This window comes from Embiotoca jacksoni, unplaced genomic scaffold (genome assembly GCF_022577435.1).
Source record: "Embiotoca jacksoni isolate LCO1_2020_lvr unplaced genomic scaffold, fEmbJac1.0.p SCAF_18, whole genome shotgun sequence".
Lineage (NCBI taxonomy): Eukaryota > Metazoa > Chordata > Actinopteri > Embiotocidae > Embiotoca > Embiotoca jacksoni.
Window position 1 is genome coordinate 8,138,362 of NW_027185318.1, and position 22,144 is coordinate 8,160,505.

General features: G+C 40.8%; 1 protein-coding gene across 4 annotated transcripts in view; it reads right to left on the bottom strand.

Annotated features, from left to right (window-relative positions):
• Positions 1 to 22,144, bottom strand: part of stxbp6 (syntaxin binding protein 6 (amisyn)) — a 54,779-nt gene that overhangs the window by 23,198 nt on the left and 9,437 nt on the right. The window lies entirely within an intron of this gene.

Consider the following 22,144-nt stretch of genomic DNA (forward strand, 5'->3'; position numbering starts at 1 on the left):
AAACTGGAACGTGATTTGCAAAGAGGTCATTATCAAAATGATTTGTTCAATGGTTTAAAGTCGACCGAATAGTGAAAGGTTATCCAAAACACGGGTCACAAAAATTCCCTTAATTTAAATTGTTGGCTTTACTCTTCCGATTCATTAGTCCAGTTCAGAAGAACATTTGGTCAAAGCAGGAGTGGAGAGGGTGATGAATAATTCAGTAATCATAACAGTGGGGTGATGGGAGAAAACAAAGAGAGTGTGATCTGGCCACATAAACATATACAGTTGTATATTGAGGACATATTTTTGCACCGATATATTTAACAGTGATTCAATCCAAGACATGGCTTTGTGGAACAGCCTGGATCTGTCAGACATATTTAAAGAATAAACTAAGTCACCGGCTTGTATCCATGGTGAAACCGTATTGTAAATCTAAAAGAAGACATCTGGGAAATGGGTCTTTATCTGTACATTGATTAATGTATGATGTGGTCTTGTGTGATGTTGTGAGGAATATTAATGAGAGTATGAAAATCAGGAGGTAAACAGCATCACTGTCTTGCTGCAAGTGCAATAAGGTAGATTCAATGAATGGCCCTCAAGGGGTGAAACATCACCAGTGTCAACAATAGCAAACCTAAAAACCAGATCAATACTCTCTTCAAGTATCCAATTAAGCTTGCTAGCCGCCCCACTCAATATTTATATTGGTTTTTAGTCACTTCCCTTATTAGGGACATTTGTGTGGCTGATTTACTAAACTTCCAATTTGCCATGAAGAACGTCTGCAGAAAGTAGCAGGAAGAGCATGAATAATTATTGCCGATGTTTTGCTAAACTCGCACTTTGAAGACGATATCCAATCAAAGCCCACAAGAATACAGTGCAGGAATCAGATACAGCACAACAGTCACAAACTTACCAACATTACATGTAAATAAAGTTTGCTGTTGTGGCAGGTTGACAAAGCTTAACTTCCGAACTGATATGCAGTTTAGGATTTGCTCAGAAGCTGGCTTTGCCCGTGCTCAGAGTCCTCGTGCTAAGCGTGCACAGACGTGAAACCGAAACTCAATCAACATCTGCCCGAGGCACTCAGAGCAAACACGCGTATTTCCTAAAAACACAGTTTTCCTGTAATCTACAACACCTTGGGTTCAAACCCATCTCCATCTGAACAGAAGGAGTTACAGTGTAATGACTGTATGACTGCACACCAGAGCACAGACTGAAAAGAGACCGTGAATATATCCCCTGGGGCCCTATCTCACACACACACACACACACACACACACACACACACACACACACACACACACACACACACACAGAGTAAGAGCCGTGTCACCGAAGGGCACAGATTGCTACTCTGCCAGGATGGATCATAAACATGCAGGAAAAGTTGCATTTGTTCCCTCAGTTGATGGGTTTCCATCTGGTCTTTCCATGAATGATGTCCCATGCAGCAGGAAAACAGCTGGGGGTTCTGAGATTGATTTTAAACTGTGATATCATTCTTCCCTTCCTTCCGTCTTTAGCACCGTGTCAGACCCAAGTGGAAAAAAAACAAGACCCTGTGCTGTTTCAGTTCTTTTTTTTTTAACACGCACAAGAACTAAAAAGAAAAAAACGTTTTTTTTTAAATACCCACGGTGGTTCTAAAATCATCTTCCACGGACAAAATGTCCAACAAATATACATTTTCTTCTGTATCACGTGTAATGTGCGTGTTCTTGGCATCCCACTGGTACACTGTGTGCATTGCTACAGCGCTGTCAGGGAGCCCCCGGGGATGCTAAGCCGTGCCCTTAATGTAAAATACCAGAGCAAAGCCCACCCAGGGACTGACAGAGGAAGTCTCAACAGAAGACCATCAGAGTCCCTGCGGGCTGCTGTCACCAGACCTGTTCAGCCACACAGCTGCCCGGAGAGAGAGAGAGAGAGAAGACGAGATGCCAAAAGGTGCCAGTCCGTATCCCACCTAACCTTTAAACCGTGACAAATGCTAAACTTCAAGTTGCCTGACTGCCTGGTGTTGGCCTGAACCCCTGCTACGAAAAAGTGATAGTTAGAAGATTTTTTTTATTTATATCCTTACCGCAGCACGTCTGTCAAGTTTTAATAAAAAAAACAAAAGAGCTCTTAAGGCCGCAACCAATGCCACGTTTGAACACAATGCCAACTTGACGAATGAGCAACAACTGTACGCATCCTCAAAACAGTCATCTAACAACATCTCAATCCATGTATGCGATACACTTGTATCCGATACATGGATTGGATATTCCTTCGCAGGACGGATATTCTCAATCAGCTTCACTGATCTTTCTCTTCGGCCAAAACGCGGCTGAGCTACAACCCAGACAGACATTTATATCAAGTTTTACACACTCATTGTCCGGTAAATCCATGCACCGCAGAGTTTCATGTTGTTGCGTTTACAAATAAGTAATAAAGTCGAAGAAAAAAAAAAAACACCCATTCAAAAAAAAAAAAAAAAATATGAACATATCATGAAACAACATTCTTTTACATTTCTCAAGAATGCCTCGTCACCATGCTTTACTTGTGAAAAGTTGGCTTTCCGAAGATAAATGGTTTTCAACTGGTCAGCAAAAAGAGGCAAACTATAATTGGTGTGCACATCACCGTTACACCGCCTGCTTTGTGGTCTTGAGAAAACCGTACGAGGTCAGACTGAAATGCGGCCTGAGAGAAGTTGTTGATCTTTGGGTGAAAACTGAAGCTTTGATGTTCACTTTCCACCAAAGGTTGACCTCAGACAATGGCAGCATGGACCACAATGCTCAGCATGAAAGGGATGAAAATAACAAACACATTTCTTAGTCCTATTTGTTTTTTTTGATATGCGGGATGAAAATGTGCACAGAAACAGGTAGATGTGGCACAAATTACAACTGCAAATTTCTTTATCAGATGGCCAGAAACGACTTCCCGAGGATGTTTATGTTCCACTCTGTTTGCTGGATAGCGATTTATTGCTGAAATTATTGCAGCCAAATATGCCTGACAACAACGTGAGTACCGCAGGGTTGTGTTTCTTTGGGAGATTGTTCTTTTTATCGTTTCTTCCCCTTCTCGGCTAAAAAAAAAAAAAAAAAAATCTCAATACATTAAACTACATCTTTAAATTGCAACAGCTGCAACTTTAATTAGAGGGTAGCTTCTGGAGTTAATTTCAGTCCCGAGAGCTCGGTCTCATTTGACTCTAGTTTGGATAGCAGATCTTTACAGTGTCTCGCATTGGCTTTGGGACTTGTGATTGAATTTCTCAGTGGCAGGCCTGAGAAAGGTGTGAGGTGGTGGGTGGGGACCATATGGTGTTGTTCAATGTCTTGGTGAGGTTCACACCAGGCAGCTCCTTCCCTACAGGGAGTGTTGTAGATACAGAGAGGGACTCCAGCTGCTCCTCTGGGTGACCTTCATTACCGCAATTAACATGCATGCCACTCAGAGGCACACAAGGCTGCGGTGAATGCTGCACTTTAAGCATGGCCAGAGACGAGCTGGACGAAGGGCCGGACACAGTTGGTCAGTCAGAAAACAACGAGGACAAAATATTCAAGAAATGGATCCATCAAACCAACAGTGAACCTGCGAAGCCGCGTTTAGACCAAACGAAGCGCACGTTTTCTTCACGTTACTCGCTCAAGTTAAATATTTTCAACTTGCCGTGAATTCGAGCCCTTTCGCACAAATTCACGTCTTCGCATTGACTTTGTATGGAATCGCTCTGCGTTTGGTCTGAACACGGCTTAAGACGGGAATTTATATTTCCTACTTACTTACATTAGCTTTCAGGGTGAGTGAGTCATTTGGGTTATCGGGTCTCTTATCAGTGTTTTATTGCATAAAATCCATAAAATCTCTGACATCCCATGAAGGCAGAACTGTATTGTCTCTAGTCTTACTGAAATATGAATTTTCACAACAACACTCTGCAAAGGGCCGTATGCACAATTCATAAAGCTGGTGGCTCCTGGTCCCCCTCTGGTTTGCTCTGTTGGAGTTTTTACCAATAAAGTCCAGCACTCACTCTCAAACTTAATTGCCAACAAAAAAAAAAGAACACAGAGATGTAATACTATAGACCAACAAGAAAAAAAAACTTCCTTATTTCAGGAAAAAGAAAGACATGAATCACAAAGGTACAGCTCAGAGCAGAAAGATTTCTAGTGCAAGTTGACAAGTGTCCCACAATGCAGTCCATCACTTAGAAGCACTCACAGTCATTGAAATGGATGTTCACTCTTCTAGATATGGAGCTGCTAAGCCATTATACATATGCACTGACTTCATTGACATTAGGCTTAAATGTCTCCTCACCACCGTCATCACCATTGAACAGTCTGATGGAGCCCAGATTTAAATGCCAAAAGCTAGGTTAGATCATCTAAGAGGCCGAAAATCTTCGTTACAAACATTCAGCTTTTTCTCAAAATTCTTGACAGTAAAAAAAAAATCAATATGAAAAAACGATCGGCTTATTGCGCAACAGCTAATGGGCACTTTATTCAGGAGCTTTTGTTTGTTATTCTCAAAGCAATCGATCAAAGGACACAGGCCAAACAAGGGGAACACAGAAACCATTACCTCTTATTTTCCACTGCTTTCCCAACACAGACTCATTCATTTCCATACCTGATCAGATCCCTTGGTACAGCGGCAAAGCAAACAATAACAATGCTTAATTGGTCAGAGAGAGGATCAGATTTGCAACGACACGAGAACAGAGCAGCACTCGGCTGTTTTGTTGTTTAGACAAAAGACTTTCCACACGTATTGATCTGCGTCGCTGATTGTTTGACATTATGGAGGAAGCGAATGACGACAAGTTCATCTGGTGACCTAACATTAAATTAATACTGTTCACAGCGTTGCGCTTCAGAAAAACAAGGATCTGAAGAAAATATCAGAGATTGGGGATGCTATTGGGATCGTTATCAAAATCAGGGCGTGTACTTTGAAAACATTATGTAAACGTCATGGAATAAAATACAAATAGCTTGCTCACAGTGTCATTTTTTTAATTGATTATGGCAAAACATTGATTTGCAATTGATTGAGCACATTTAAATAGTGAACTCAAAGTCAGATGACACTCTTTAAACATGCTTCTAGTTTAGAGTCTGCTGTCCTTTGCAGTAAGCCTGTAGACTTTTATTGACATGCAACTGGCAGCCGAGCAAAAGTGAAACTGCCGTGGTGTTGTTGCTGATGTGAGCTTTGGCTTCCTGTCAACAAGAGCACTTACAAATCTTCAGGACTTTCAACATTAAGCTGTAAGTGACAAAGACACATGAACTAGCACGTCAGGTCCCACTATTAGTAAAATATAAGGCATGAACCCTGCAGTAGTTCTTTCTGAATGATGACCAAAAGAGCACGCTCACACGCGCAAACCCATAAAAAAGTTTTTTTTTTTTTTGGTTTAAAACATAGCTACTGTCTTGCTATAAAAAAAAAAAAATACTCCTGTCTATGATAGGGATGCAAATTCTGAACCCTGACCAGTAGTAAGCCACAGCCTCATCAACGAGCAACACTGTTTTAATCGTAAAAAATGTATTAAATGCAACGGACATTATTGCTGTTAGAGCAGCGACTCAGTTGGAACACTGTTGTACCGACTTTACCCGTCCTGGAAATCTGTCATTATTTACTTTCACAGCTAAAATGTATTTAACACTCAAAGCAAGGGAGCATTGCTGACACAGCTCATCAGTTTTGTTTTAATTTTGTTGGAACCATGTGTAATTAGAGTCCTGCTGGTCCTGAATGGTTCGCAGCTAGGAAAAAAAAAAAAAAAAAAGCAGCTAGGAAAAAAAAAAAAAAAGCTGCCACTCGGCTCCCGGCCTGTATTTTCACAACTTTATGCTGCAGTGCTCATCAACCCAACTGCCACACTTAGCAGGGCCAGCCAGGCAGCAACTTTTCTCTTCCTTACGCCGTGTTGACAGAAAGCATTCAAGTCTCATTTTTCATTTTCTCCTCTGAAGAGCATCCGGACATGGTTCCATTTCTAATCTGTCCAGCTGTTCACATTGGTATCATAACGGCTCCCGTTTTACTCACGATATATACCTAGAAAAACAAGTTGAAGCATTTCTTTCCACCGACCGAGCACTGGAGCTGCGACTCTTAACATGCCACCCACGCTACAACGTCCGAGTAGACGCCGCGTTCGATGGCGTTCTACAATTTGTGCGGCTCGTACGGGCAGCTGGCAAACGCGCCCGTTTCTCCATCTCGTGATATAGCGAGAAGCTCCGCCTGGTGGTGCAATGACGTACTACAGCAGATCTTCACAACATTTTCTGACAGCTGCACCACATATCATCCCTTGTCTTCTGCATTATCTGTTAATAATTTAAACCATTTCATGTATATGAATGGTTTTAATCAATTAAGGATTAATCATTAACATAATGATATGCATTTCATAAAGTAATTTCAAGTGTCAAACATGCACACACATGTAAGACACGTATTCAACTGGGCCTCTCAGGGAGGCCTGTATTTTTCTTTCTTAGCTTCAACTCCAAATACTCCAGCTGGTCATTGTGAAAGATAAAAAAAAATTAAAAAAAAATTGAGACGTGAGAGATGAAGACCAACATATTAATATAACAAGAAGGTCAAAGATATCAAAGTGAAGAAAGTGAGAGTGAATGGGCGGGGGAGTAAAGGAGCAGATCAAATAGCCTTCACAGCGAAGGACATGAAAAGATGAACAGATCAAACATGTGGAGGGAAAGTTCTCTCTTTAGCCTCCAGTTGTCCAGTTAAAGAGTTATGGGTTTCATGGGAGGAGACACTAATGCAACTTGTAACGATGTATTGAAAGGTCACAGAGTAGCAAAATGTATTCGGAGTAAAGCCTCATAACATCTGGATTCAGGGTGAGGTTGAAGTCACCTCCATCTTTAGTTGAAGTGTTATCACAATTCCGCCAAATTATTCATCGACTCTGAATGAGCACATACAAAAACGATGTCATAAACTTGTTGATTAAAAGGCATTTGTGTAGCATTATTATTTAGGAGAGTAGACCTACGTTTGATACAGAACAGCCTTCTTGTCAGTTTTTCCTGGGATTATAATCAAACAGCCTTGTTTTGATTATCTTCTCTATCTCATTCCACAATTCTGATAAGTTGTTTTTTTTTTGGTTGTTTTTATGAAACAAAAGCCAAATTCAATGTCATGCTCTTTGTTTTGGCATGAACATTATCAAAAGCCTTCATTAAAGAACATCATGTTCAAAAACCAGTTTAGCATAAACGGCCATGTTAAACTGACACGGTAACGCTTGCCAATCATGAGGAGGAGAGCAGATCAAAATGTGTTTCCCTTTTTTACACTTGTAAGTTTGAAATGTTATTATTATTTGTATTATTATCAAAATATGCCGATAAAATAAACAGACACCATGCCCGATCCTTTGCACTCAATAGCACCTTGAACTATTTAGTTCGAAGAAACAAGGAGGGGTCAATGCAGGCGTTTAGAATCAGCAGAAGTTTCTGACCTGAGAAGTGTGACAAACAAATGGGTCTGAGAAACTAGGCGTTGCCACAATGTGTCGTAGGAACCACAATCCCCCTGAAGCTACTGCAGAACAGATTTACAGGGAGGCCTCTCATAATGAACACCAGTTAATATAGTGCGTCTCTATTTTTGACTGTCTCTGCATCATGGAGACGCACCCATTGATAGAGTGAGAAGCTAATTAACAAACCAAACAACTGTATTCAATACGAGTTGACCCAGCGCTCGTCTATGCCTCAAATACTTCCAATTAACGATCTATCCAACCATCAATAGTGATAACGAGCGGAATGTAAATGTTTTTAATTCGGCTAGTCCATCAGGGAGAGGACTTTTAGGAAAACGGCAACAAATGCTCAAGTGTACAAAATAAATTTGAACCAGTATATGAAGGAAATAAGAAGCATATATAAAGCTTTCTAAAAAAAAAAAATACAGATCCTCTTTTCTTGAAAAAGTTGGTTTGAAGTTTTTGGGCCATCTAACATGTTTCTGTAAAATGTTTTACTGGGGTGAAAGCTCCCAGCGGAAGCTTCTTGCTAGATGTTGCGTCCCCGTCCGTTACAACAAAGCACTCCTTAAACTAACTTGTTATCCCATTGACTTCACTTCAGATTAACCTGACCCCGGCAATGCACAAGATTTGCTACTGGCACAGACAAATATCTTCGTCCAAAAAAAAGCAATTTATTCTAATCTCACTGCAGACTGACTTTTATCTGATAATTGTGACAAAGTGATATTATGGGAAGCAGTGTGTTTATGTGTGCGTGCCCGTGCTGTTGTGAGTGTATCCATTTTCTAGAAGTCGGTCTGATGTTCCCCACAAGGTCCAATTACTAAAGCTCAGTAGATTCAGTGCTGTCTGTTTGCATCATAGCTGATCCACATCTAATGGCCTGATCTAACTAAACACACGAGGCAGCATTCATAAAAAAAAAAAGCAAACAAAGAGAGCCTCGCCACCCAAATATAACAGCAATATGAACATCAGCGCAGGACCACTGTGGGGGTGGTTCACATATGCATCTCGTGGAGGAGGTCTGGCCAACCTGCCAGACATGAAACCAGCAGCACTGTGGACAAGTATCCTGCACAGCTGTGCACATGTCTCTTGGCACTGCCTGAATGCTGCAACAGCTCTCCATCGTCACTCGTTCTCTCCAGCTTTTAATTTTAGTTCTCACTCGTGCTCTTTTACTCAGTCTGCTGCTTGCTTTTGGCCTTTGAGAAGGAAAGGATTAGAAAAACAGAAAAAAGAAATATATGTGCAAAAAAAAGAAAAGAAAGGTGAGTATGAATAGATATGGTGCCGCATCAAATCCAACTCTGCATCTTCTTGGAGACAGCAGCTGGACTCAGATCTGCTTGGAAGGCAGATTTCTTCTCCATTTTGGGGCCACAGATAAATCCACCCTCCCTTCACAGAGACTGATAGAGTTAACTCCAGATGCACTGGCTCAGCAAATCCATGTGCCTCACTTCAAAATCAATACGAGTGGCTTTAAAATGATATAAGAATGATCAGGCCCAGCCAGCGTATGACCGTGGAATCAGATACACCTTTGAATTCATTACATCTGATGGTATCAATCCTGCCATGCTTCATTTGAGCCCCTCAGAGAAAAGCTTTTCTCGTTATAGTCCTTTTAAATCTTCTTTGTCCTTTCTCAGACAACTATAGGCTCATCGAATACCAAATGGAGGCAGAGAGCATTTCTGCAGTGTAAGAAGCAAAAAAAACTGAAAATTGTTGACAGTACACAAAAATAATAGAGCGATGAATGGAGTTTTACAAAAGGCTCACCTGCTGTTGACTTTGTGAAATAAAGTCTAATAAAGTGTATTTCCTTTAGGAACCCTGGAAGTATCACTACTGACCAGTGCAATACAGACATTTAACCAAGTTACTACACATCATGTGTCTTCAGTGCGTCATGATGTCCGTTGACAATCTATAACAAATAAATACCGCTGGCCTTCTGCATGCATTGTGTTTAACTGTCCCATTAGAAATAAGCTCTGCTCAAAGCCTGCAGGATAAAAGCAGGATGCAGCTTTAATTCATCATCCACTGAGAAGATTTTGGAAGGTAAAGCCATTGGGAGGCTGCATTCGAGGAAATGCACCTCAGATATGTGTACAAAACTCCGCATTAGGGTCAACTTGGAATTCCTGTATTGAATGCAAAGTTTTCAAAGATTAATAATAAAAAGAAATAACACAAATGAAGGAGATGAACCTTGAAATTCATGAGAAATGGGGGCATGCGAGCCTCTGGATTCTTTAAAAACTGCCATGGCAGCCGTTTGACTTGGCTCGGAAATTGAGAAAAAACAAATGTTGAATTGATAGGTAAGCCTCGGGCCGGTCAAACAACGATTATAATTCACAAAGATGGAATGGATGAATCAGCACTTCAATTTAGTCTGTTTATTTATGAATGGAGGCAGGAAGAAAGACTCAATGTTAAATATTTGCTTTTCCAAAGTATAATTCAGCATATGCTGCCAACGCTGTTCTCTCACCTCATGGCTGATGTAAGAGAGCCAACTAAATATTTACTCAGAGCTGAAAGGTCTTCTCTGCAAACGAAAAGCCTAATCGATAATTTGGAGTCCTTGCCTCAATCACTTACAGGCAGTTAACAAACCAGCTCGTCTCCCTGAGCAGTGGAAACACATTTATATAACCGCAAGTTGGTGATTTAAAAAAAAGATGATAATGCCATTACTCTGCTTTACACATTCCATGGGGAATAACAAGGAGAAGACTGGGTGCAACAATAACTCTAGTTGATCTGTTGGCAGCAGGAAGATACACTCAGGGTTTCCCCCAGTGAGGGAAAACATTCGGCACAAGCACCCTGAATTGTGGCGCGATGCACTTCGGTTCTCTAACTTGGCAACATGCCTCCTCACGGAGTCGGACCCTGAGCAAGAAGAGGCTCTTGAGCAAGTTTAAGTGTGCAATTACCTAAAGTTTTATATTGCAGCTGTTTTGTGGCGACTGGATGAAGCACCCTCACTCAATCCTAAACAAATTTCAAACACTGTCATCCCCATTGTTCAGATAAGATTCCAAATGATGGGAAAACAGTGTGCCGGTGAAAAGATGCCAACACTTTACCTACCAAACAGTTAATATAATCAAACAGGAGATAACTGGACAGCTAAAGAGTCGGGCCTGCTAAAGCGCAATAAAACTAGCACGATTCTTGTTAAGAGTCCCCAATGTCACTGCAGGGCAATTTCAGTCTTGTAGCTTTTTGTATGTTTGTGTTTGCCTGTGGTGCTGACTCGAACAAAACATGCTCTCAGGTTTATTAACCCCCCCCCCCCCATACAGGCTTCTGCTGAGCTGACAAGAAGCATTTCAAAAATGGATGAGTGAAGACGAATGTAGACCATATAAAGAGTATTGAGAACGCATCGTAAACTACAGTACCCGTTTTCATGGTTCTCCCTGATGCTCTCTCTCTCTCTCTCTCTCTCTCTCTCTCTCTCTGGAGAATGTTTTGGGAAATCAAGAAGATATTGAGCACTGAGATACATAAATGTCTGTGAGCAGACATGGTCAAAGAAGAAGGTGACAGTTTATGAAGGACATGCATAAATTGAAATGCTCCTTTGGCACAAGCAGATATTTTATGTATGCAGCACTTGAGGTATTAAGATACCTTTGTGGCCACCAAGGAATAAATCAAGGCAAGACACATGAACAGCAGAAGAATAAATGTGTCTCTTATTCTCCAGTCATTTTTGTTGGGGTTAAGAGATAGATAGACGATAACTTCATCAAAGGGAATACACTTCAACTGTGTTACACATGCATGTTGCAACTTTGACTTTACACTGAATATGTTTAGGTAATACCAGATCATTTCAATATCAAACTGGAAGAATTAAGTGAAACAATCAAACAGAATCAATGTGGGAAGCACTGCAGATACAGCCGTTCAGCAAAGTAAGCTCCTTTTCAGAAGGACCAATACTTTCTGGCCAGTAAATAAGAAAACCATCAACGTGAATTTCCATTCCACTGAACAAGAAAAAACCATTTCTGACTCAGTAACAGCGCTCCAGCTTTTACTTTCCATTTTAAACCATTCCTCTTTCCAGTAAAGAGTGTAAGAGGTTAGGACCCTTGAGAGCTCACTCTCCGTTTCCTCTCCCACGTCTCACTGTCTCACTACTATCCACGGCTCCCTCCCTGCCTCTTCCTCTCCCAGCCTGAGCAATTTTATATATTGCACAAAACAGTCCTTATTTTCCTCTGATTAATGGTGTCATGTATCTCTGATAGTCTCTAATAACCAGACAAGTATTTCATGGCAGGCAGCGTCACAAGGGGACTCTTGCCTGCACAGATTTACTGGTTGCACCTGTAGATTAACACAGAGAAGATCCAGCCAAGCTCAAACCTGTCATTCACATCCATAAAATTAGTCTTATTTATGGATACTTGGTCGATTTCGAGCTTTTGGCTGCTGCCAAAACAAATCTTTCCTTTCAATGGGGCTGTAGGGAGTGTTGATGTCCGTTACCATTAACATGTCTAACAGAAAGAAATGTCCAAGTTAAGTTTTGGATAAAAAAAAAAGTAGTCATTTGTTTTTACTCAAGCACACATCGCATTTCAAACACTGTCAAGTAATAAATGCAACTTATACCTGCGGCTCTAAAATATACCATCTGGCTGGATTTAAGCCATATGGGGTTTTTTTTACAGCCGGATACTTTTTCCAGATATACAAGATTTTTCAGCCAAACACATAAATTGTACTGGATGCTTGAAGCCAGGATGATATCATATGCGTTAAGATAACAGACGCTCTGCTAAGTCCATCTATGATGGAGGTTAAACTGTGACGGGAAGATAAACAACTGAACCCAGACTTAACAGCACAGATGCCCCTGAGGGACACGAGAGCTCTCCAGTCCTCTTCACATTAAGTGCGTTCGCAGGATTCCTCAGAACTCCATTATGAAGTGATCTGATGATACTGCCATTCTTGGCTTATTACACACGGACAGTGACGCATCATCCAACCACTCTACAGCTGTGCAATCGTGCAACATTCATCACCTTATAATAAACGTGAGGTAAACTGAAAAGATGTCATATGTTCCGAGTCATGTGACGACAGTCCAGGAGTCATTCACAGCACCCCCCCCCCCCCCCCCCCCCCCGTTAATCAGGCGTGATCCGACGAATACCTTGGTGTGCATACTGATAACACTGCCATGTACGTGTTGAAAGCTCTTAAAGATCTTACTTTTTAAGAAGGCTCAAGTTGTGTGGGAAAAATGTCTGAACTTCAGCACTTTGTGAACTTTGGCACTAATGCATTGATCATTGCGAAGGTGCAAATAAGTTCCTGTGTGGCAGTAACTCTGACACCAAGACAAATTTCCCCAAGGGATAGGAAAATATATCTTGACCTTCATCTTTAGATCTTAGGAAAAGCACTCAACACAGACCAGGTTCATTGCATTAATTATCTTCTTCCCGTGCTTTCAAAAAAACAAATGAACCAATTAAGAGAGTCATTGTAGTCACACAGAGACATGTATAAATTACTCGAGTACCTGTTCCTGCGTTGTTGCAACCTTGATGGGAAAACCTTATCACACTCTTTTTTTTGTCTGTATTGTCATCAGTGAGTGCAGTGGCTAATGTAATGTTTTCTTTCTGAACTTTAATTAAAGGCCTGAAGAAATGGTGAGGACAATCTATGTGTAGTGTTTTACACATTAAGCCTTTTATTTTGTTTTTGTTTTTTTTCCTTCCCTTTCCTGTAGGTTTCCTAAAATTTGCTTTTGACAAACTATAGAGTGATCATATTGTTTAAAAACATATCTTTGAAATGTCTGTACTTCCGCTTCTTCTAATATATTGGTTGACTTGCTGATACCAATACATCTGCAATGAGCTAATATTGACCGAGTTGATTTATTAGACAGGATTTACTGAAAACAAAAAGACAGCGCCTCATTTCCTGGGTGTCTACAACTTATTCGAAGGCTGATTACATGACACTGACCTATGATGCATTTGACTATCCAAAGTTACACTCGTGATCTGGCCCTGAAAGGATAAAAAAAATAATGTGATCCACAAAAACACTTCCTCTTACCTCTGACAGCGTCTGGCTACTTTTTCATTTGATCTCGCAACTCCCTCCCCTACAACAGGACTGTTATTACTTCCAATCTGTGGTGACAGATTGAAAAACAAAGCTTTGTGAAATGTGTTGAATCATAATGCACTGGCAGGACTTTTTGTAACCAAGGAATGTCAATACGCTGTGCAATGAAAAAGAATTCTACTGAAACGAGCCCTGTTGTTCAGCCCAGAAACACATCATAAAAATGTTTTTTTCTTCATGTGAGCCATTTCTATTTGCAATATCTTCAGAGGCAGTTTAAATACAGCCAAATCAATATGTTGGAAAGTCAACTGGGTTGAGTAACTAAAGTTGGTTATTCAACATTTAGTTGTGGAGGCTCTCAGTTTGACAAGAACAGCACATCAGCTAATTATATGGATGGGTGACTTTTATGAGGCCAGGCTCTTCACTCTTGTATTACAGCTATTTTCTCTCCCCCTTTTTTTCCCTTCATTTCACACTGCACCAGTGAAAGGAAGGATGTGGGGTACAAGCCTTGTTTGCACTAAACAAAAGCTGAGAACACCATGAAGATTACTCTTTTTCCACGTACACGGGGAATTGCATTGACACGGTCTTTGCTCCGTTAGTGAGCCAATGCATATGCTCAGAGTACACCGCACCAAAAAACATGTGCTGTCTGGGTCTCTTCTCAAATAATGGCCACATAACCTCATCTCCCAGGGCCATTCCCTGCTGTATGTGTGCCATCAACACTTCAACAACAGAGGAAAAACAACGATACACCCCAGCAAAGAAGCCAGAAACAAACCCTGTTCACTCTAAACAACAGAAGTCATAAGGTCTTCAAGTTAAGAACCATATCTACCAATGGATTTAACATTTTCTCCACTCCTGTTTATGAACTAGTGTATGATTGAAAAAGATATATATATATCTTGCCCTTTATGTACTGTGGCACATAAACAAACTGAAAACATTCCCTCAGGATGATCTAATTTTAGAGGGTTAGAAATCCAGTGCTGCAACACAGCAAACTCTTCTCAACTGTATATGAAGTGTTTCAAACTACACCTACCCACAAATAACATCCTGAGGTGAAATATATAGTGTAAGCATACACGGTCCAATGAAAGAATAACCAAGACTACACAAGTCCCTTGTTTTGTCTTTTTCAGTTGTACTTCCTATCTCCTCTCTGCTTCTAATGTAAGCAGGAACACCTCCTGTCCTCAACAAAACAAATCCTAAAAAAAAAGAAGAGAGGCACGATAACAACAGCAGCCACAGAGAGAAGAGTTAGGGGAAGCTAGTGAGCCTTCCAGACTGAAAACAGTGCACTGCTTCCACCAGCAATCAGCAAATTCCCGTTAAAAAGAAAGCACCCTACCGTTTCTCCTGGAAAGTAAGACACAAACACAGCAGCAGCAGCAGAACAGCACACAGATGGATGACTAGCGCACAGTTGAATTGGGAGGAGGATCAGGGTGTAAAATTATAGGTGTGCAATAGGAACTAAAGTGCTGTCTGGATAGAAGGTAAGCAGAATGAGTTGGGACAGTAATGGCCAGGAGGACAAGCTGATGGAGGATGATGTTAGACAGTTTAGCTTTTGTATATAGGAAAGTAGTGTGAAGAGAGCTGTCAGAGCTACTGGAGCATGTAGTGTTTTCCCAACATGCACACGCCGCACACACGCCGCACACACACCATGCAAATTCTCTGTAGGCGGCATAAAACAGGCTGGCCATCTTTACAGAGAGAGGCTTTGTATGCACAACATCACTCACAGCACAGTCCACCTGCAGAGCACCTGAGCCTTTCATCTATCAGCTCCACCTGCTGCGTGCACGTGTGTGCTGTATGAGTGAGCGGGTGAAAGAGATAGCAGAGACTGAGCCTTACTGCATGTCATTGGGTTTCCTGTTGTCCTTCAAAGACTTGGATATGTGCAGTAAAATAAAAAAAAAAATAACTAAAGCTAAATGAGAAACCCAAGTTGATTAATCCAGTATTATTCCAAAACTGTGACCCAACAAATACATTTTTGTGATATATCGGGCCTCGTGTTGAGGCGCCAGGAGAGGACACAGTTCCTGGGTAACTGATATGGATGAGTGCACTGAATCCATAACTGGAGGCTGAAGTGCCATTTGAGAGTGATAGGACTGGATAACAACCTGACATCTGCTGGCACTCAAGCGTCAAGGTCAGGTGTGTTGTAGCAATCCCAATCATTTCTGTGAATATGTTTTTTTCGAGTCAACCGAAACTGAAGGGCAGCAATACCAAACAGATAGTCAAACTGATCATGCTCTCATTTCTGTCTTACCAACAAACAGTTAGTAAGTGAGAAATGACCAAAGAATGACTCTTATTTGTGTGAAGTCACAAAATAAATATTAATCTAATGTGGTTCGATGTCCATTTTTTTAACACTTAGTCAAAACATGCATACTTATTTCAAAGCTACCAAAAAAGATTTCCATTCAATCCTAATAATCTTCTCACTCTGTTATCTGCCCTTCACTTCTACTACCGGTTACATTCTGCTCAGGTCACTCAAGCACTGAAACCATTCTTAAAACTTTTAAGGACCTTCATCTGGGCCAAGGGCAGATTTGAGGCAGAGGGGATGAGGGGGAGTTTGACATCATTAGGAAGGCAAGAGTGAGGGCAGTCCATGTTTTCCAGAGAAGTCAACCTCCCATAAAAATGAGCTGAGCCGCCAAGAACCTAATTAGTTTAGACGAAGACTGCCGTAGCCACTGAGACGCAGCAGTTTTGGTATGTGCGGCACGCAAATGTATGCACATAAACACACGTACTTAAAGAGGGTATGCGGTATTAGTGTCATGCTGATGTATCTGGTCCTGTGTGAGTGGGCTGTATGTCTCTGCTCTCAGTAAACACTGGGAGGCCAGCATCAGTCACTGCTGCTTCCCTGATAAGCCACAAATGGCAACGATCTTCACAACCGAACACAGACCACCCACAGCTGGCTAAACCTCATTAACAAACATTTGTCCAGACTCCCTGACATGTTGAAAAAAAAAAAAAAAAAGTTCTACTGGCTAATGTAAACGCTAACGCCAACTAGAAATGTGAAGCGCAGCACATGGTGCGGTACCGTGCTGCAGTTCCTACCATCTTCTGTTGCACCATTTTCATGTCCACTACAATTAAAAATGAATAAGCACAGAAGTCCTCAGCTGCGGAGTGTAAAACACTGAACGATTATTAAAAGTTTGTTTTGTCACCATGTAGCAGTTTCCGTTTAAGTTACATGCAAGCCGCCTACATTTAAAGTATAAATTATATAACTGCTACTATGTCGAAAAGTTTTGTTTAAAGTGCAAAGCCAAAGACAATTTTTTTACTTATGGGAAAAGAAAAAAAAAAGTTTTACCTAACAATTAAAAAAAACAAAAGCACTCTGAATCTATGTTACGATGTTAAAGTAAAAAAGAATTTGATCAAAGCTTAATTTTTCAAGAATTTTCTTATCTCGACCTATATTGCCCAAAAACATTAAATCTGTTTAATGGTGCGGTCTGTGTTAACACCTTTGAAATGCTTATGAATATGCATTTATGCTTTCTCATTTGTTTTTCAGTCTCGACATGTAAGGTTGGAGGAACCTTGGCACACAACTCCAAAACCTAAAATGTATGTATATGAATACAGAATGTTACCCTGATGTGTTTTTGAACAGAATAACCAAGGTTATAACTGATCTTACATTCTGATTGGCCTAAAGCATCTTAATATACCAGTGAGCGATAATCTGATTGCTCATCCATAATCTTGAGGATGCTGATGATGAATGGAGGACAGTTGGAAGTGCACAATTGCAGTACACAAAGTGGTGTGGTAAGTGGAATTTTCACTCTATGAGGGCTTGGAGGAAATACTGATATTGGGGGCTGTGAATGTGAATGTGTGGACGGAAATGGACGAAACCTTTGTCCCTTCAACAAAGAGGACTCACTAATGACACATTGGTGCATTTGTCATAAATCACTGACTCCAGTGAAAGGTATTCAAATTAAATAATCCCTGCGCATCATGTGGTTGAGTGGATCGTTTCTGCATTACATTCTTCAACTTTCAGTTAATCGAGTGGGATAAGACGACGCCTGAACATGCAAAACAAACACCACAAAAAAAAAAGATGCACTCTAAACAGGATGCCGGCATGAGGCTCCCACTACATCACACGCACAAGAGAGCCTACGCATGACATTAAACATTTAAACCGACCCGCAAAATAACATGCCTGCATAAACACAAAACAAATGCACCCAAAACCATGGATGCCCACATGCTTCCCACATGGAAATTCACATATTTACATAAAGCATCAGTGTAGCAAAATGCACAAAAGCATGTGTCAGAGACAGAAAACTGCAGGTTGTTTACGTCAAGCCAGGAAAGTTAGGTACTGGTAATCAAAAGAATGGGATTCCCAGATGTGATTTAACCAACAGATGGCTTCTCATCTCCTTCACTAACCCCCTCAGGCTGCCAACCTGTAGCAGTTACAAACACAAGTACGAAAAAAAGGTAGTGAAAATTATAAGGTGTTTTTCTCAAAGAAACGGGGAGGGAGAGGAACCAAAATATGGTTTCCTCTCGGATCAGATGAAATGAAAAGAAAACCATGTAGACTAATAGGCTACCTCCAGTGAACCTTCACAGTGTCTTATCTAGCTCAACGAGCCTCACATCTCTCCTGCCAAACATTCTGTGCGTGGTCCAGTGTTTCAGCCCTTAGGTCCAGCCACAAAGGCACCGCGTGAAGCCCAGTGATCAAAGAGAAAGCTCACTAACCAACTTGGGCCACGTTGAGCTTCTGGCATCGCTCCAATACACTCCTATGTCATCAAGACCCCTGATGTTGTTGTTGAAGTGTTAACATATGTTTCTGTGTGTAGTTGAGCAACTCTGTGTGAATGTGAATGTGTATGTGTATAGCAGATCAAAGACATCTTAGAAATGTCATCACAAAACAGGCGAGGCAGAGTGTTTAGTTTTGAACTGTATTTGATATACGTCACTTGTGATAAAGTCAAATTGGTATTAAAAAAAAAAAAAAAATCAATTCCAATTTATACACAAACCATTTAAATCCTTTCGATTGTGTGAAACTCGTTTACTTCCTTTGGTCTGTATAAAGAATTTAAGGAAAAAAAAAAAAAATCTAAAATTTCTACAATTTAGCTCTCTGGTCTAATCAGTCCTGATGAGCGTCGGTGTGCTTGAAGGAATCAGAAAACCCTGTATATTTTAGATTTACCTTGAATGACATGCATCTTATACTCTTGCAAACGGTCTGTGTTGTGTTCTTACCACAATCACCTGACTCATTCAGAAGCAGATTTGTTTCCAAACCCAAAGTGGACAAATGCCTGAACAACATCAAACAGATTAGGACATGAACTTAAACATGCACCCAAAAAAAACAGAAGTATTGTCTTAAAAAAAAAGGCTGAGTTAGACATTGTGGATGAAATTGGAAATCGGTTTATTGTACAGGGAATTTAAGAATATTATTGGTCTGCTTTGCTAACATAGAACTGACTTCCAAGCTCTCACCCTGAAGCCAAACAACAATTACCGAAGTGAGCCGAAACAGTCCTGTTTTCCTGGAGCCACATGTAATTTTCAACAAGCGCTGCTCTAAAAGTGGCAGCTGTCCAGGCTTTCTTGTTCCACTGATAAATCGCTCTATCTAAGACAAACAGCCATGTGTTCAACAGACATATGATTCAAAGCCTCAGTCTCCCCCACAATAAAAAAAAAGACAGCTCAAACTGAATGCTGGGGTTACGAGGTCAACTGCATGACATCCATATTCAAGCATGTGACAGCAGTGATGTGTTCCAAACAAACAAGAAACGGTCACCACTTTAAAAACGGCAAGGAACGGTCTTTTCATTCATATTACTTGAAAATGTTATGGTTCTTCTCATATTCAGTCAGATCTTATGACTACAGCATGTGATCCTGGAATTAAGAGCAGCAGTGACGGCCTGGTGTTTCATCCTGGCACCCTGCTCAGCTTGAGAGTCAAGTGCCTGCGGTTGTCTCTACAGTACAGCTCTGCATACTGTAGAGGCTTCCTGTAGCAGTGACAAGCCACAGATTACATAACTCCCACCACTGCATGGCCCTGAGGCCTTAACTATCTGCTACTGTCGCCACGGAAATGTCAGTGACCTCCACTCCCTGCCCTCATATACAGACACAATCCTTTCACATAGTTGCACACAGGCTGAACACTCAAAGTCACACAAGTCGCCTTGTATCTCAAATGTGTTGTGAGGCGTGCGCTGGCTGGTTTCACACTCATGGTTTGCCACTACAGCGCAGCAGCAGTAACCCACATAAAACTCTGAACAATGCTTTGCTGGCTTAAAGACATGCCACATGGTAACGTGAACGACTGTACATAATAGTGCCTTTCTCTACTTCTGCGCTCCCACGTGATGCAAAACATCAGCGTGGTCAAGAGTCTGTTAACAAGGACGAGACAGCAAAACATCTCAGGCACACTGTGGCAGGGATACATCAACTTGGGCAGTGATGGTAGTGATAGGACAGACCATAAACGCCGCACTTTCTCAATTTGTTTTAGAAAATTTGATTTGTCTGAAGTCGATTCCTACATATATAGATAATGTGGTGGCAAAATGTTTCTTCTTTTAAAAAAAATATATCAACATTGAATCAAGAAGTCGTTTCATTACATGTTTAAATCAGCCTGGTGTCTCGACTCATAACACAAAGATGTCAGCAGATGAGTAGCAGTTAGTTCTCGGTCCTATGTAGAAGACAGAGCCTTGGCACCTTCATACATGCTCTGCAGACAAAAAAATCAGAAAACGTACCTATGCAGCGGAGTTATATATATAAAGTACATGAAGTGAGAATTCACCAGCCCACAGTTCCTCTAATCACACACACTCTGAGATTAGGCCCTTTCCGTTCTTACAGCGAGGTCGGAGCCACTGACTGTAGCAAATCTCCATAAAAGTAAATCTCTACAAATCCTCCACTGATAGCAACTTTCAGGCAGTTTAAATTGCCCCCCCCATCCTCCCCCATGCGTCAGCGGGGATTTAAGACTGGACCTGCCTCTGACAGTCTGTCTTCCCGTCCGGGTGACACTGATATATACACAGGCTTTCAGTGTATTAGAACAAACAGTCGTACTGACACATTCTGTATTCAGTAACTGAACACTATCAGTTGGGAAATTGTGTTCAGTTACTGAATACAGAATGGCAAATAATAGACTGGTGTCATTTTCCTTAAGTTTTTTTGTAACATAATTTCTATATGATACAAAACCAACAACAAGATGGAGGACGCCATGATTCGAGCTGAGAAATGTTTTGTTTTTTTAAACTATCATAAGGCACTGTTTTTAAAACTATGAACGTTTAACATTGATTTCTTATTAATAGTGGTTGCCAGTGCTGCTCTGACTCATTTATTCGACCAATCACTGTACACGTACGTCACTCAAAGTTCGCTTGTGCCGGGAAAGTATCTACCTTGAAGTGGGAGCAAAAATAACACAAATACAAATTGAATTCAAATGTGTAAATTCTGAAGTGGAAGACTCAGAGGTCTGAAGAAATATTTGCTAATTTCCCAATTTTCCAACTACAGGGACATAAACCAACTACTTTCCACTCAATACAAATCTGTAATCTATCCATATGTCATATATTCTGCTATAATTATGAATAAATAAATAAAAAAAACTCAAGTTACAAGATCAGATGATTAATGAATTTCCATTGTGTCATGCAGACGAAGCAGTCAAAAATATCTAGTGCCTTAAATAGATTTAAGAGCATAGAAGCTCAAACGAGACACAGGGGTGAAGGCTGTTGCTGGGGAAGTGATCGGACTGGCATTTCAAAGAGTGAACATCAAGCAATACTTATTTCCACATGAAAGGAGAAATGACTCATCATGCACCCTTTGGAAAACAGTGTCCGTTAATTTGTGACTTGCGCTTGACACAATTGGCTTTAATGTGTGTGCACCTGAGAGTGTAAACAGAGGCTCAGTGTCGAGTGTCTTGACGACTGTAAAGCAAGCTTGAATTTGAGACCAACACGGATAAAGCTCTGGTGGCATTTGTACTCTATCAATACATTTCTCCTTGTCACCGTTAAGTAACTTTGAATCCTTGGTGATGCAATCTGCTGCTGCCGAAGCACAATTTAATACATTAAAATGGCAGAATTAAGAAATGTCATTGATCTTCATAAGCAGTTCTGCTCATGAATAATAGCCATGGCTAATTCAATTGACAGGCAATATATCAGCTAATGCTCCAATAGCAACAACAAAAAAATAATAACTGAAACCTCAAGTTTCTGGTGAAACAATTATGAAATTTCAGCTTAAAGCCCAGCAGTAAATTGA